This window comes from Phodopus roborovskii, unplaced genomic scaffold (assembly GCF_943737965.1).
Source record: "Phodopus roborovskii unplaced genomic scaffold, PHOROB, whole genome shotgun sequence".
NCBI classification, from domain to species: domain Eukaryota; kingdom Metazoa; phylum Chordata; class Mammalia; order Rodentia; family Cricetidae; genus Phodopus; species Phodopus roborovskii.
Window position 1 is genome coordinate 4,336,091 of NW_026126547.1, and position 14,935 is coordinate 4,351,025.

General features: G+C 38.3%; 1 pseudogene; it reads left to right on the top strand.

The window, feature by feature from the left end:
• Window positions 1–486: 486 nt before the first annotated feature.
• LOC127233940 (heterogeneous nuclear ribonucleoprotein A1-like) lies at window positions 487–1,758 on the top strand (annotated as a pseudogene).
• Window positions 1,759–14,935: the final 13,177 nt, after the last annotated feature.

Consider the following 14,935-nt stretch of genomic DNA (forward strand, 5'->3'; position numbering starts at 1 on the left):
ACCTTTTTTTTTTTTTTTTTTTTTGCTCTTCCTTCTTTTCTCCTTTCCTTCCTTAATTCCTTCCTTTCTTCCTTTCTTCCTTCCTTCCTTCCTTCCTGCCTTCCTGCCTGCCTGCCTGCCTGCCTGCCTGCCTTTCTTTTATCATCATCATCCTCTTCCTCCTCTTTCTTCTGGATTCATAAGAATTTTGTAATTTTTTTTTTCTGCAAAGAATTTTTTGGTTACTATTACACTGGCTCTGTATACTTCTTTGGGTAATGTACTGGCTGATTTTGTGTGTCAGCTTGACACAAGCTATCCATTAGAGTGGAAGGAGCCTTAGTTAAGGAAATGCCTACATGAGACCCATCTGTAAGGGCCCAGCTCATGGTGGATGGTGTCACCTCTGGGATGGTAGTCATGGGTTCTATAAGAAAGCAGTCTGGCCTTTCTGCCTGTTGACACGGCCGAGGAAGCATCGCTTAAGGCTCTCATTTCCCTGCCGTCATGTCTAAGTCAGAGTCACCCAAAGAGCCTGAACAACTGCGGAAGCTCTTCATTGGAGGGCTGAGCTTCGAAACAACTGATGAGAGTCTGAGGAGCCATTTTGAGCAATGGGGAACACTCACTGACTGTGTGGTAATGAGAGATCCAAACACGAAGCGATCCAGGGGTTTTGGAAAAACTGTGGAAGAAGTGGATGCCGCTATGAATGCAAGGCCACACAAGGTGGATGGAAGAGTTGTGGAACCTAAGAGAGCTGTTTCAAGAGAAGATTCTCAGAGACCAGGTGCCCACTTAACTGTGAAAAAGATCTTTGTTGGTGGTATTAAAGAGGACACTGAAGAACATCACTTGCGAGATTATTTTGAGCAGTATGGGAAAATTGAAGTGATTGAAATCATGACGGAAAAAAGAGAGGGTTTGCTTTTGTCACCGTTGATGACCATGACTGTGGACACGATTGTTATTCAGAAATACCATACTGTGAATGGCCATAACTGTGAAGTGCGGAAAGCCCTGTCAAAGCAAGAGATGGCTAGTGCTTCATCCAGCCAGAGAGGTCGAAGTGGTTCCGGAAACTTTGGCGGTGGTTGTGGAGGTGGTTTTGGCGACAATGACAATTTTGGTCGAGGGGGAAACTTCAGTGGTGGTGGTGGCTTCGGTGGTAGCCGTGGTGGTGGTGGATATGGTGGCAGTGGGAATGGCTATAACGGATTTGGTAATGACGGAAGCAATTTCCGAGGTGGTGGAACCTACAATGATTTTGGCAATTATAACAATCAGTCTTCAAATTTTGGACCAATGAAGGGAGGAAATTTTGGAAGCAGAAGCTCTGGCCCTTATGGTGGTGGAGGCCAATACTTTGCTAAACCACGAAACCAAGGTGGCTATGGTGGTTCCAGCAGCAGCAGCAGCTATGGCAGTGGCAGGAGGTTCTAATTACAGCCAGGAAACAAAGCTTAGCAGGAGAGGAGAGCCAGAGAAGTGACAGGGAAGCTACAGGTTACAACAGATTTGTGAACTCAGCCAAGCACATTGGTGGCAGGGCCTAGCTGCTACAAAGAAGACGTGTTAGACAATACTCATGTATATGGGCAAAAAAACTCCAGGACTGTATTTGTGACTAATTGTATAACAGGTTATTTTAGTTTCTGTTCTGTGGAAAGTGTAAAGCATTCCAACAAAGGGTTTTACTGTAGACCTTTTTTCACCCATGCTGTTGATTGCTAAATGTAATAGTCTGATCATGACGCTGAATAAATGTGTCTTTTTTTTTCTTAAAAAAAAAAAAAAAGAAAGAAAGAAAGCAGTCTGAGCAAACCAGGTGAACCAAGCTTGTAAGCACATCCCTCTCTTGTTTCTGCATCACCTGTGTTTGAGTTCCTGTCTTACCTTCTTTCAGGGATGAACAGCAATGTGGAAGTGTTAGCCAAATAAATCATTTCCTCCCCAACTTGCTTTTTGGTCATTGTATCAATAGAAACACAACTAAGACAGGTAATGTGGATGTTTGAGTACTATTAATCTTTTCAATCTATGTCCACAGAATTTTTTTTCAATTTCTTATGCCCGGCAATATTTTAAAATATTCTTTGTTGAGATAATCCATTCACATGTTTAAATTTATTTCTAGTTTTTAAATGTGGTTATCAGAAATAGTCTTTCCTTTTCAATTTTTTCATCTAGTTCTTTACTAGAATCTGTGATGTAATTTCTCGATGTTTGTTGTTTTTATATCGTGCATCTTTACTGAAATAATACATTAATCACAATATGGTTTTCTCTAGTGCAATATTAGCCTTTTTCACATTAGATCAATTGCAAATGGAAAATTTGACAACATCTCTTCTAATATGGACCCTGTGTATTTATTTCTCTAATGTTCCCAGTAACCCTTTGACTACATTAGGATGATAGTAGCTTTGGAAATAGATATTTTTATTTTGTTCTAGGACTGAAAGGAAGCAGTTTTAGCTTTTCTATTGGCATGATGTTAGCTATGGGCTCATCACATTCACATGACTTGCCTTGTTGGGATGCATTTCTCTGTGCCTTTGTGGCTTAGGGACTCATTAGGAAAGGATGCTGAAAGTTTCAGGTGCTTCTTCTGAGTTTATTTACAGTTTCCACAAATTTGACTTTCAGGTAACTGATACTTTATATTATAGGTTTTGATTTCTTTGTATTGAAGCACTCTTCTGTTTAGATTGTGGTATATAATCTTCTTGATATTCTTCTATTCATCTACTTTCTTTTTACCAGTAGTGATGATTAACATTGTCGAATTGATTGAAATAAGAATCGACTTGGAGATTGGAAAGACATACATCTGGTTCTATCCAAACATATATTTATATTTCAGTTCAAAGAACATAAAAAATAGGACCCAAAATGAAATAATAAAATACAAATAAATTATTAGATGAAAAAATCAAAACAAATTGTGTAAAAATAACATTTCATATAGATGCCAAAGACTCTTACAGAAATAAAAAGATTGCTGTCAAGTTGAAGGGCTGAAATTATATTAATTACAAAATATAGGAAGAATTTCTTATTTCAATGAACACTAACAATATTAAGACAAAAAAGAGTAGGTGAAAAACAGAAAATAACTTAGTCATATTCTTTAGCAATATAAGTCTATAATCATGAAAATCAAGGAATTGGACATGGTAATAAATTACTATAAGCCAGACCCTTAAGATGTTGAGGCAAGATGGTTACATAGTGAGACTCTCCAAAAAACATAAAAGTAAATTATATAAATTACAGAAATTTAAGAAAAATATAAATTTATACAATGCATAAATGAAATATAATGTAAATTTTATATTATATACATTAAAATATTAATAGAAATTCAAGTTAAAAGAACTAAGAACAAATAAATGAAAAAATTAATTTTGTCTGAAAATAGGTGAATATTAAATAGAACAAAATTCAGTAGCAAAAGGTAAGAGGCAAAAAATTTTAAATTATTATTTTAATACTTAACAATATTCTGAAAACCTTAGGATACTAGAAATATAAATGAAAGAAATGCATCAACAATCTATAATGTCAAAAGGAAAACTTTAAATGAAAATTCACAAGAGTTCCATAAATAATAAACTAAATGTATTCAGCAATATCATCCAGGTTTTGATCATAAATATAGTCCATACAACCACTTAAAAATCAAACCCTGCAGACTGCTGTTATTGCTCAAGAAGAAGTATGCAGCATTAGAAAAAAAAAGTAAAAGACCCAGAGACTGTTATTGGGGTTAAGCTTCAAGTTGAAGATCAGAGAAGAAGCCAAGCCAGTAACTCTTACCTCTACCTCAGGCTGAAAGGGTTGATCCTGTCTCTAGAAGATCTCACCAAGCCTCAGATTGCTGCCTCTACTTAGTTTAGCTAGAGAATCAGTCTCCACATGAAACCCTTTGTCTTTTATTGCTCCATAGTGCTGGGATTAAGGGTGAGTGATCCCAAGTGCTGTGATCACCTTTGTGTGAGCTTCTTCTCTTTAGGACTGGATCAATTTCATGTAGCTCAATGTGGCCTTGAATTAACAGAGATCCAGCTATCTCTACATCCTAAGTGGTGGGATTAAAGTTGTACCACTACCTTGTTGGGATGCATTACTCTGTGCCTTTGTGGCTTAGGGCCTCATTAGGAAAGGATGTTGAAAGTTTTCAGGTGCTTCTTCTGAGTTTATTTACAGTTCTCACAGATTGGACTTTCAGATAACTGATGCTAACTAGTATGGCATAGTATTTTAATCCCCGGTGGCTTTAATAAATCATAAAAAATATATCACCACAATTCTCCTTTTTTGCTTAATACAAAATGAAAACTACAATAATGTAAGAAAAACTATATACAGCAAGAACAGTAAGTATATACAATATATACATACAATGAATGCATTAGCAATATCTAGTCCATTTGCATTTGAAAAATTCAGAAAAAATACTTCATTACCTATATCTTGGTTAGCTATTATCCTATCTTGGTGATTCCAAAGTCTTGTCCCTAATTTACTTTCTATTCTAATTTGCATTATCGAAACATATTTTTATGTCTCTCAAACTATTTACCCTTTACATATCTTTAGTGAGTTTATTTTCTGAGTCTGGTAAACAATGAAAACTATAACTGTCCAATCTTCAACTCTGTCAGTGGCCTAAGAATGAACTAATAGTAACTGAGTAAATAGGAAGTGCAAGGGACTTTCAAAAACTGTGAGAAATGACAAAAACAGCTAGCTGCCTAAACAGCCATCTGAGGTTCTTCTGCAATATTGACGCACCCATCTTTGGCCTATAGGCATACCATATCTGACTGATTTTTCTGTGAATCAGGATTATCTGAAAGACTGTCCCACCTTGTCTTGGCAAGGTTTACAGTCACTCTTTTTGATATCCTGATTGTCCAATTTGAAAAGCATACTGTCAGTAGTCAAGGCAAGGGCATCTTATTACTCAGTGGTTACTTTTGCCACAAAGAAAGCAAACTTCATATGGGTTTCTTCAATGTCCATCATCTAGAGTAGTCCATAGGGCTGGATCATCTCAGATAGCTACCTTGAAATTGTTCTGACCAGTATCTGTGAAGTTAAATCATCTCTGCTGGCCACTTCAAAATTGTTCTGAGCAGTCTGCAGTCCAAAGTCGATCTTTAAATGATATTGTTCGGCTTAATTGTGTTGTGTTATAGTCCTGATAAAATTGTCATAATGGGGTTCCTCCTCCTCTTTCTCCTCCTCCTCTTCTAACTAGTGTGGCTGACTTTGCAAACAGATAAACAATATATCACCACAAAAGTACCTGGGTCCATTCTTACTTTCTTTTATTATCAAGAAAACTATGAAGGATTTTCTCACATAGGTGATTAATTTGTGCATAATTGTGCCCACACCAGTGGGCCTGTATCAGTGCTTAGAGACAGAACCAGAATTCAGTTCTACATAAAGGAATGCAACAGGAGTCAAGAGATTATTATGAAGGGAATGGTGGAGCTGGAGATAGGATGAGGCTAAGGCAGTGATACTTTGCAAGTATCAACTAAGATTTCTAGAGCCTGGAAAACTGTCCTTTTGTTACTCAGCAAATGCTGTCAGTTTTGAATACATGATTCAGAGAAAGCTATCAGAAGATGGGGCAAGAAAAACACCAAATAGTTGGCTAAAACAATGACAAGATAACACAGGGCTGAAAATAATTCATATCCTTGCCAGCACAGAGGGATATCCTACTTGAAGATTCACTGGGTAGAGTATTAAACAAGTTATGGTCTTAGTAATGAGGAAAACAAAACAAAACAATCTCTGGCCTAATGGCCTCTCTGATTCTACTTGAGTCAAAAAAACCTTCAATAACATGCAAGACCAAAAAAACATGAATAGGTTTACATTTCTGACTAAAGAATGTACCTTGGGAAAATTAAAACTATGAAAAAGAATGTCAAGAATTATTCTTCTCTTTCTCAAACTGGAGAGACAAGCATCCATAATATGGCAGTTACTAAAAAACAATGTGCACACAGATTTATTTAGACATACTCACAAAGTCAAGATGAATAAACAGTGAATTAGGTGAAAAACAGGGCAGTTGAAAAGAGCATCTTGACCTAATTTTCAAAACTAAACAAAAGTTATCCATGGTTTTAGAATGTTCTGAAGGCCATTAGACACAGGGTGGAAACTCATTAAGCTCTAAACAGGAGAAGCATGCCCTCTATATTTGTTCCACTTCAGTAGACAGGCCTTGTTAAATGGTAGGAGATGAAACACCAATAAGACAGGGGACACACACAGAGCGAAATGACAGAATCCCACAGATGCCAAGGCTGGGTGCAGCTGAGTGGCACAACATGCTTAACTGTGACTGCACCCTGCATTGAATCCCCTAGGACCAAAATCATGAAATGTGAAAGTGGAAGTGCAAGGGCACTTGTGGATCTAAACAAAGCAAGCAAACAAAGTAGTGTACAACATAACAACATTCCCAGCCATGGGAAGATTAAAGCAGGAAGAGGTATAGATAGAAGCTGACCTTACTGACATAACAAGACTCAAATCTAAAGTAATGCCAGTGGATGTAAACATCTAATCAAGATTCAGATCAATTGGTGTTGGAGAGATGGCTCAAAGATTAAGAGATAGAGAATTGCTCTCTGGCCACCAAAGCTTGAACATCTGTGATTCCTGCTGCTGATATGTATTAAGACTCACATATTTATAAAACACAATTTTAATCTGTTGCTTCAGATTATGGACTCTGTAGATAGCACTTTTATTATGGACAGCATTATGCACAGCACTTTTATTTAACTTCTGAAGAAGCCAAACAGATGTACTGAGTAGGGATATAGAAGGGACAGTCATCTTTTTAATATCTTTCAAAATTTTTGTGATGGTATAAGCATTGTAATTCTTCCATCTATGCAGTATCACTCCTAGTTTACTATATGGTCATTATTCCAAACCCTGCTTTGTTCTTTCTAGCTCTTACTCCACAGAATATATCAGCTGGAAGGAATATCTACACAGGCCACACAGACAAGAGTTCTAGTGATGCCCACAGTGTGCATTAACAGAAAAATACAAAACAAAACAACAACAACAAAAACCAACTTGCCTGCTACAAAAGAAATGTAGGAAAAGGTATTCTGTCATTAGGACCTACCACTCTGGAACTGAGAGCTAAATAAATCCTCTCTTAAAACAATAGCATTACACACACACACACACACACACACACACACACACACACACACAAGAATTTAGCACTGGCTTCCATTCATTGATAGCATAACATAGCATGAGGATAAACAAGAAATTTCACATCATCAAATATAAATCCCAGCTCAATTTCCACAATCAGTGTGAATATTAAGAATTATTTCCTTGTACTCAGTACATTGTTGGCAAATAATCAGTTTTAAGGGCCCTTGGATACAGATACAGAAGAGAGGAATAATTACAGGAAACTTTGAAATGTTGTTGCTGGGAGCTTAGAAAAGAGGGTCTAAAGTCTTCTATCCAATGCATTGCATCTTCTATTCATCTTTTCACCTGATTCACATATGAAGGCTATACAAGGTATCAATACTATCTGTTGTGATGACTGACATCTTTTTTCATATTCTGTTCTTTAGCTCTTGTTGTTACACAAAATGATGAAGACCTAGCAAACTTACTTTCTTGAACTTGGAGACATTTTGATCTTTTCCTCTACGCCAGAACTTCCTAGAGAAAATAGACAATTTTCCTCAAGTTTAGATTTGTACATCAGTATTTCAGCTGTAATGGATTCACTGGCATCTGTATCACGAAAAATAAAACACCCAGAGACTGATATTTGGGTTCAAATTTAAAGCTAAATATCAGAAAAGCAAAGCAGTTGGCCACTAGCTTCTTACCTCTACCTCAGACTGAAAGGGCTACTCCTGTCTCCATGAGCTCTCCTCAGCTTGACTGGAGAATGAATGTCTCTTTGAGACCTTGCTTTTATCTTACATACTTCCCTAATGTAGGGATTAAATGCATGAGCTATACTTCTCTTTTAGATGTATTCACTCTTGTGTAAATCTGAGTGGCCTTGGACTCACAGAGATCTGTCTATCTCTTAATCCTGAGTTCTAGGATTAAAGGTAAATACCACCACCTCCTAGCTTCTGGCTTTTGTGTATAGAGATCATTTCCTGATCTCTATAGCTTGAGGCTGACTTTGCTTTTCTGAATCTTCAGTCAAGTTTTAATAAATTATAAACAATACATCACTATAGTCGTCAGCTTTCTAACTCTTGGTAATAATATGTAAAGGGGGAGTTTAAACAATGTAGCTTCATTCATGACAGACAACTTTGTTTCCACAACTTGAAGAAGCCACACCAGAAAATTAGACTCCTAGCAATAGTGGAGAGAGTGCCAGAACTGGCCTTCCCCTGTAATCAGATTGGTGAGTGCTGCTGTAACTTAAGAAAAGCAGCATGTGAGAGAAAGGTGCCAGCTGAAAGGGTTCAAGTACAGGGGGTTTTATTAGGAAAGGAGATCATAAACAGGGAAAAGAGGAGACCAGCCTCCAGGGACTGGAGCAGCAGGGGAGAGGAAAGAGGGACAGAGAGGTGGGGGGAGGGGAACAGACAGACAAAGGGAGAGAAAGAGAGTGGAGGATGAGAGGTGGGCAGGACCCTTTTTAAAAGGGAACAGTGAATATGCATAGGTGGTGCTCTTAGCTGCTACATTTTAGGGTATATCCTGTCAGAATCCAAAGGACAGGCCAGTTCAAATGCCTGAATACTAACACATATCCCAACTGTCATCATAGAGTGTTCATCCAGTAATTGATGAAACCAGATACAGAGATCCATAATTAAACACCAGGCTGAACTCCAGGTATACAGTTGAAGAGATGGAGATGGAAGAAGGAATGTATGAGCAAGGGAAGTTAAGATCGTGGCAGAGATATCTACAGAGAAAGCTGAACCAAGTCTGTGGGAACTCATGAACTCTACATCAACAGTTGGGAGCTCCCATGGGAACCAGCTAGGTCCTCCATATATGAGAGACAGTTGTGAAGCTTAGTCTATCTGAGCACCCCCCCCCCCCCACAGTAGGGTAGGACCAGGATGTGTCTCTGGTGCTTGAGTCAGCTTGTGGGAGCCCATTCTCTATGGTGGAATGTTGTGCTCATCCTTAATGCAGGGGGAGAGGGGCTTGTTCCAGCCTCAACTAAATGGGCCAGGCTTTGTTGACTCTCCCTGGGAGCCCTTACCATTTGGCAGGAGAGGATGGGGGAATGGCTGTGAGGTGGGTTGTCAGGGAGATGAGAGGGGGTGGGAGAAGGGGTGAGAGGAAAAACTGTAGTTGGAATGTAAATTGAAATTAAATTAGTCAATTTGTCCAAACATTGAATGCCAGCATTGGTACCTCATGTTAGTGTGTTTCATTTCAAATTCCTCCTGGACTAATTTTTCCATTCTCTTAACTGAAAACCTTAACAACTATGCTCTTACGAGTTCTTCCATTTCTCCTTGGTATAGATTAAATACAACTATTATTCCCCATGTAGGCACTTGTGCGGATTTCTACTCCATTATCTCTGCTAAATCTCACCTCTCTATTGGCCATTGAGGGGACAAACAGTGTCTTGCAAAGCAGTTGTTTCAGGTGAAGTCACAGTCCACAGAGAAGACTTTTTACTGTGGGCCTCCACTTGTTCCTAACCAAAGAATAGTGTTGGCCATTTTTGCAACCCTTGCCTTGAAATGCTTAATATGACTTAAGTAAGGTAAAATGAATGACTTTCTTTACAGCTCCCATAGAGAGGTAGTTGGGCACTTAGAACACATTCTATGTTGTCAGTTCGATCTCTAGAATTACAATACAATCAAGACAGTTTTTATTTTTTTCTCGATGTTTATCATATCGCACCATTAAGGGACTCTTTTCTATTCTCCCAGTCCCTTGTCTTCTACTTGTTTTGCTTTTCAATTAACCATATTTTACAACTTTAGGAATTGTGAAAACATTGTGTGCCAAGGTTGATTTTCTTACTCCCACTAACTAATAGCTACCGAGTGTTAACTAAACAAGCATCAATCCAAATCCAAAGAGTTTTCTTGACAATCTGAACTTGAAATATACTCCTGCCCTACTGGAGTAGCTAATAAACCACTCTGTGCTAATGATTAGTCACAAGATGCAATCACAGAGCCTGACATCAGCGGATGTAAGTGTTTGGAAGGGAAGGACACAGATAGATACATGCTGACATATTTCAGGACTTCACCATAAGCTGTGAAGTAGCCTAGCCAATCTCTTGGAAGGAGACTTTACTGGGCCCATGCATATACTCAGATATGTGCAAAGGAGAAATTCCATCTCAACTCATACTTTAGGAAAAAAGGCTCATTATGAGATGCATCTCCTTTTTCCCCTCCTTCCTATTTGCTTTGTTAAAGTTCACTTGAAAAATAGGTAACTCTCATACAGTCTAGCGTGGTCTCCCTACACCCTTTCTGTAGCTGCTCCTGCTCAGGAATCCAGATAGTTCATGTCATTCAGTGTGGCATTTCCTTATAGCTGGGGGTGGGGGAAGCCACCCACAAACACCTGGAAGTGAAATAAAGGATCTCAGTACACAATCAAAAGGCCCAGGTTTGCCTTAGGGATAGGAACAATGTCCTGTGCTCTGTGCAAAGTAGGTCATAGAGAACCTCGTTCAAACATCAGGAAGACTTTGCTCTTAGAGATACTAAAGACATAGAGGCTCTTTTTTGGTTTCATTTTCTGTCTTTATATCTCCATCTTGACTCAATATCTTAGGGTTTTGCTTGATTTTTTTAATGAAAGGTTCATTTATGTTAATATTATGAGTTTTACAATGCAGCTTTCTACTGTTCCGTGTAGATAGTCCACATGTAATGAACATGCAGACATCATACTTTCACAATTTGACTACCTAGTGTACATACAGACACATTTCATTCATTGGTAAGGGGAAATACTGCACCTAGGTAACTCAACTGTTGTGTTTGATTTTGTTGAATTTCATTCTGTTTAATGTTTTCATTTAGCACCTGTCAAACATGCAAAATGTGTTTCATGATGACATTGTCATACATGAGCATAATATATTTTAGTCATAGTCACCCTCCTCTACTCCCATTTCTTGTCTTCTTCCAATTCCATTAATTTCCTTCTTTTTCTAGCTTTCCTCCATTCTACTCTCATGTGTGTGTGTGTGTGTGACTGTGTGTGTGTGTGTGACAGAGAGAGAGAGAGAGAGAGAGAGAGAGTTGTTTGTTTAAAAGAGCAAGAGAGGGGATTAATTTACAGGGGCATGTGTGCTTTACCAGCACCTACACTACTAAGGACAATGTCTTTGTAAACTGCCATCTGCATGTTAAGCCTCTGTCTTTACATCAGAATCTGTGGTTCCCTAAATAGGATTGCCACATGACTGGCCTTAGGCACCCTAACCATGTCATTGAGAGGAAGGTGGCTCATGATTCTGTACCCCCTGCCATTTCTTTTTATTACATTTGGCCTGCCCAATGCATGCTCTGCTGTCCCCTTCAGGCCTATGGATGACTACAAAAGACTGGAATGAAAGGAGCCATTTTCCTCTTTCCCTCAATCTCATTAATTTTATTCTAAGTAGTCCATCACTCCCCAGAAAGAATGTAATGGGATCTTCATCCATTCACAGTTTTGCAAACATCATTGTTGTAAAGAAGTTATGCTTTTAACAGAGAATCCTCTTAGAATCTAAGCTATTTACCTGCTCATGGATGCAACCCTTCTCTATTTGTCTTTGATTTCACTAAACAGCCGACCACTAGAGGTTTTGCAAAGATGTGTAAGAATCCACCACTGTAATTGAGCTTTAGAACTTGTCCATTACCTGGTGCCCCTTACTAGTTAATGTTATGACACCTCCCTCAGGAGAACTGGACTAAACCTTGCCATTCAGTAAACATTTTGGGAGCTTCAGACCTTTACTTCAGTGCGTTAATAGATTTTTTACACGTTTTTTGTCAGACCCCTTTTATTTATAGTGTTTTAATTTGCACTCATTCATCTTTGTGAAAAGGCTGCTACATACCTCAGACTTTTAAAGAGTTCTCACAAGTCTTAAGTCTTTGATCTCTCCAGTTGTAGATCATTTAAAGCTGTTTCCACTTTTGTTGATGGTTTATGGAAAGCTGTTAAGAAGATCCCCATGTAATTGTTTTTTGCGGATCTGCAAACATAGTCCACAGAATATCTTTTTATTTTACAGGATAACTACCTAAGATTGGAGCTGATAATTACATCATTCCTTAAAGAGTTACAATTATTACTATTAGTAATGGATTAGAGTCCATTTGCTCTACAGCCTCATGCAGACTGACACTCCAGCTTTCTGTTTGCATTCTTCCTGCGAATATGTAGAGCGATATACTTAAAGCAGCATGGTGACTAGTCAGCAGTGCACAATTCCTCCATATCTATTCCAGACGTTTGAGCCATCTGAAGGGTTCTAGCAAATTTTTGCTGATTTTTGTTTCTAGGCACCTCATTTTTCTTCTTTTATAAAGGAAGTTCTGCTGCTCTGGTTTGTGACCTTTCTCTTAAAAGTCATTTGTATATGTGTGTGTTTTTGTGTGTGTGTGGGTGCATGTGAGTGTTGATACAAGTAGATGCTAGAGATGTTGGATCCCCTGGAGCTTCAGTTCCAGGTGACTATTAGCTACCTGATCTCATGCTGGGGACTGATCAGGGACTCTGCAAAAGCAATAAGTGCTCTAAACTGCCAAGCCATCTCTCCAGCCCCATATTATTTCTCTTATTTTTTATTAAAAGTTTTGTTATTTTTTATGTAACTGTCATTTTTGCATACAGCAAGCACCCAAACATCTCCTTCAGTACCTGTACCTGTATCTGAAACTTCTGACTTCTCGACAAAAAAAGCCAATAGGCTTGAATTCTGAAAATTATAAATTCTAGTTAATTTGAGTTAGTACAATTTGTGTTTTAACTCAGATACCCCTGCCAACTCCAAGCTTTTAACTGATTTTTAATCTCACTTCAAGTTTGAAAAGAACAAGAATGACTAAGATTCCAAGTGATCCCATTTCACACTATGTTAATTTTATAGTCATTCTAGATATCAACTATATTGAAACTCATGTGGTCAGCCTCATTTCATCATTTTGAACAAAACGCCATACCTCAGCACTAACCTGCATACTAAATAGCATAAACAACACTCCTCCATATAGTAATAAAAGGCAATATTTTCAAGTAGTATAATGTCAGCTTTCACTAAAACTAACTTGAAAGGGGTAACTTGATGAAAGTGTGTCCTAACTGGCTAAGTTATTGTTTCTGGAAGAAATGTCTATATTTTAGCAGCCTTCTCGTTCTGCTGTTTCTTCCCTCATTTCAGATCAAATTCTGTCTCCTTTATAAAGAAGCAGTTGTTGACCTCTTAAGTCAGTGTGTAAGCATCTGAGCAAATAGCAGCTGTTTGCTGAGATGACTAGAAAATCTCTGTTTAGTCCATGAATACAAGACTCACTGTGACAAGGACCATATTCATGTATGAGTGAGGTTGTGGTCAGTGCTACACTGCACAGTAGATACTTTGTGTAGTGCATATACTTCCTGCATTAGAGCAATGTGTTGCTACTTCAATATCTTCAACATTAAAAAATTAGGATGTATTCTGTTTTGCTATTCTGTCTGTGATAAAATCCTAACCAAAAACAACTAGAGGGAATGTGGAAAGGGGTTATTTGACTTACCTGTTGCACCATCATTGAGAGAAAATGCTGAAGGTACTCAAGACAACCACCTGAAGGTAGAAACTGAAACAGAGACAGAAAGGAAACACTACTTTCTGGTTTTCTCCCAGGCTCACATCCCCCTGCCTTTTTTCTATAGCCAAGGCCTATTTGCCTAGAAGTGTAACTGACCATTGTAGGCTGGACCTCCCCACAACAATCGCTAGTGAAGAAAATGACCCACAGACATGCCCATAGGCCAGCCAGTCAGATACATGCAAATCCTCAATTGTAGTTGATGCAGCCTCTTCCCATGTGAGTCAAAGTCAACAACTAAGAATCCACGTCACAGAAAGGAAACAAAACTTTCTAGGGTATTTCCTACTTTCTCCTCCAAAAGCACCCACTCTTCCTCATAGATGTGCATATATGGATCACAAATTAGACATGAATGTGCATACGTTTATTTTAACCTGACAATAAATTAAACTAAGAATGGTAACTAAAATAAATATTATTCATCCCTTTAGTACTTTGGGTAAAAGTAAAAACCCATATAAGAGAAAATCATCTTTAGGGAGCCGAGAAGGTAGTTAATTAGCACTTGCCTAGCATGGTTGGGATCCTCAGTTAAATCTCTGAAATAGAAAGGAAGCAAAAATGGAAAGGAAGGAATGAAGAAATATAGGGGGGAGGAAGGAAAGAAGGAAGGAAGGAAGAAAGAAAAGAAGGAGAAAGGAAGGAGGCAGAGAGGGAAGGAAGAAAGGAAGAAGGGGAAGAAAGGAAAGGAGGAGGGGGAAGGAATGGAGGGAAGAGGAAGGAAGGAAGAAAAAAAGAAAAAGGAAAATAGAAATAAAGAAAGAGAAGCATTCCTTGGCAAAAGCCTACTGTGGACACAACAGTCTAAGTGTTCTTCTAAACTATCAGGGTGTCAGGTTCTATAGAAACTCCTTTTTTGAGCTTGAGTATCAGGTAATCCAGGTTGGACTCTGCTGTACTATTATAAGAGCCAAAGATCACTTTGAACTTCTTATCCTCACCAATCACAATTCAGGTGTTGAATTCTTTAATCCCCTGTAGAAACATCTCTGCAAAATGAGTGCTATAAAGAAGACAAACAATCTCATCTTCAATAAGATGCCCTATGTTTTCATAAGAACCTAAAACACACGGCTCTGAATTTGTCATGG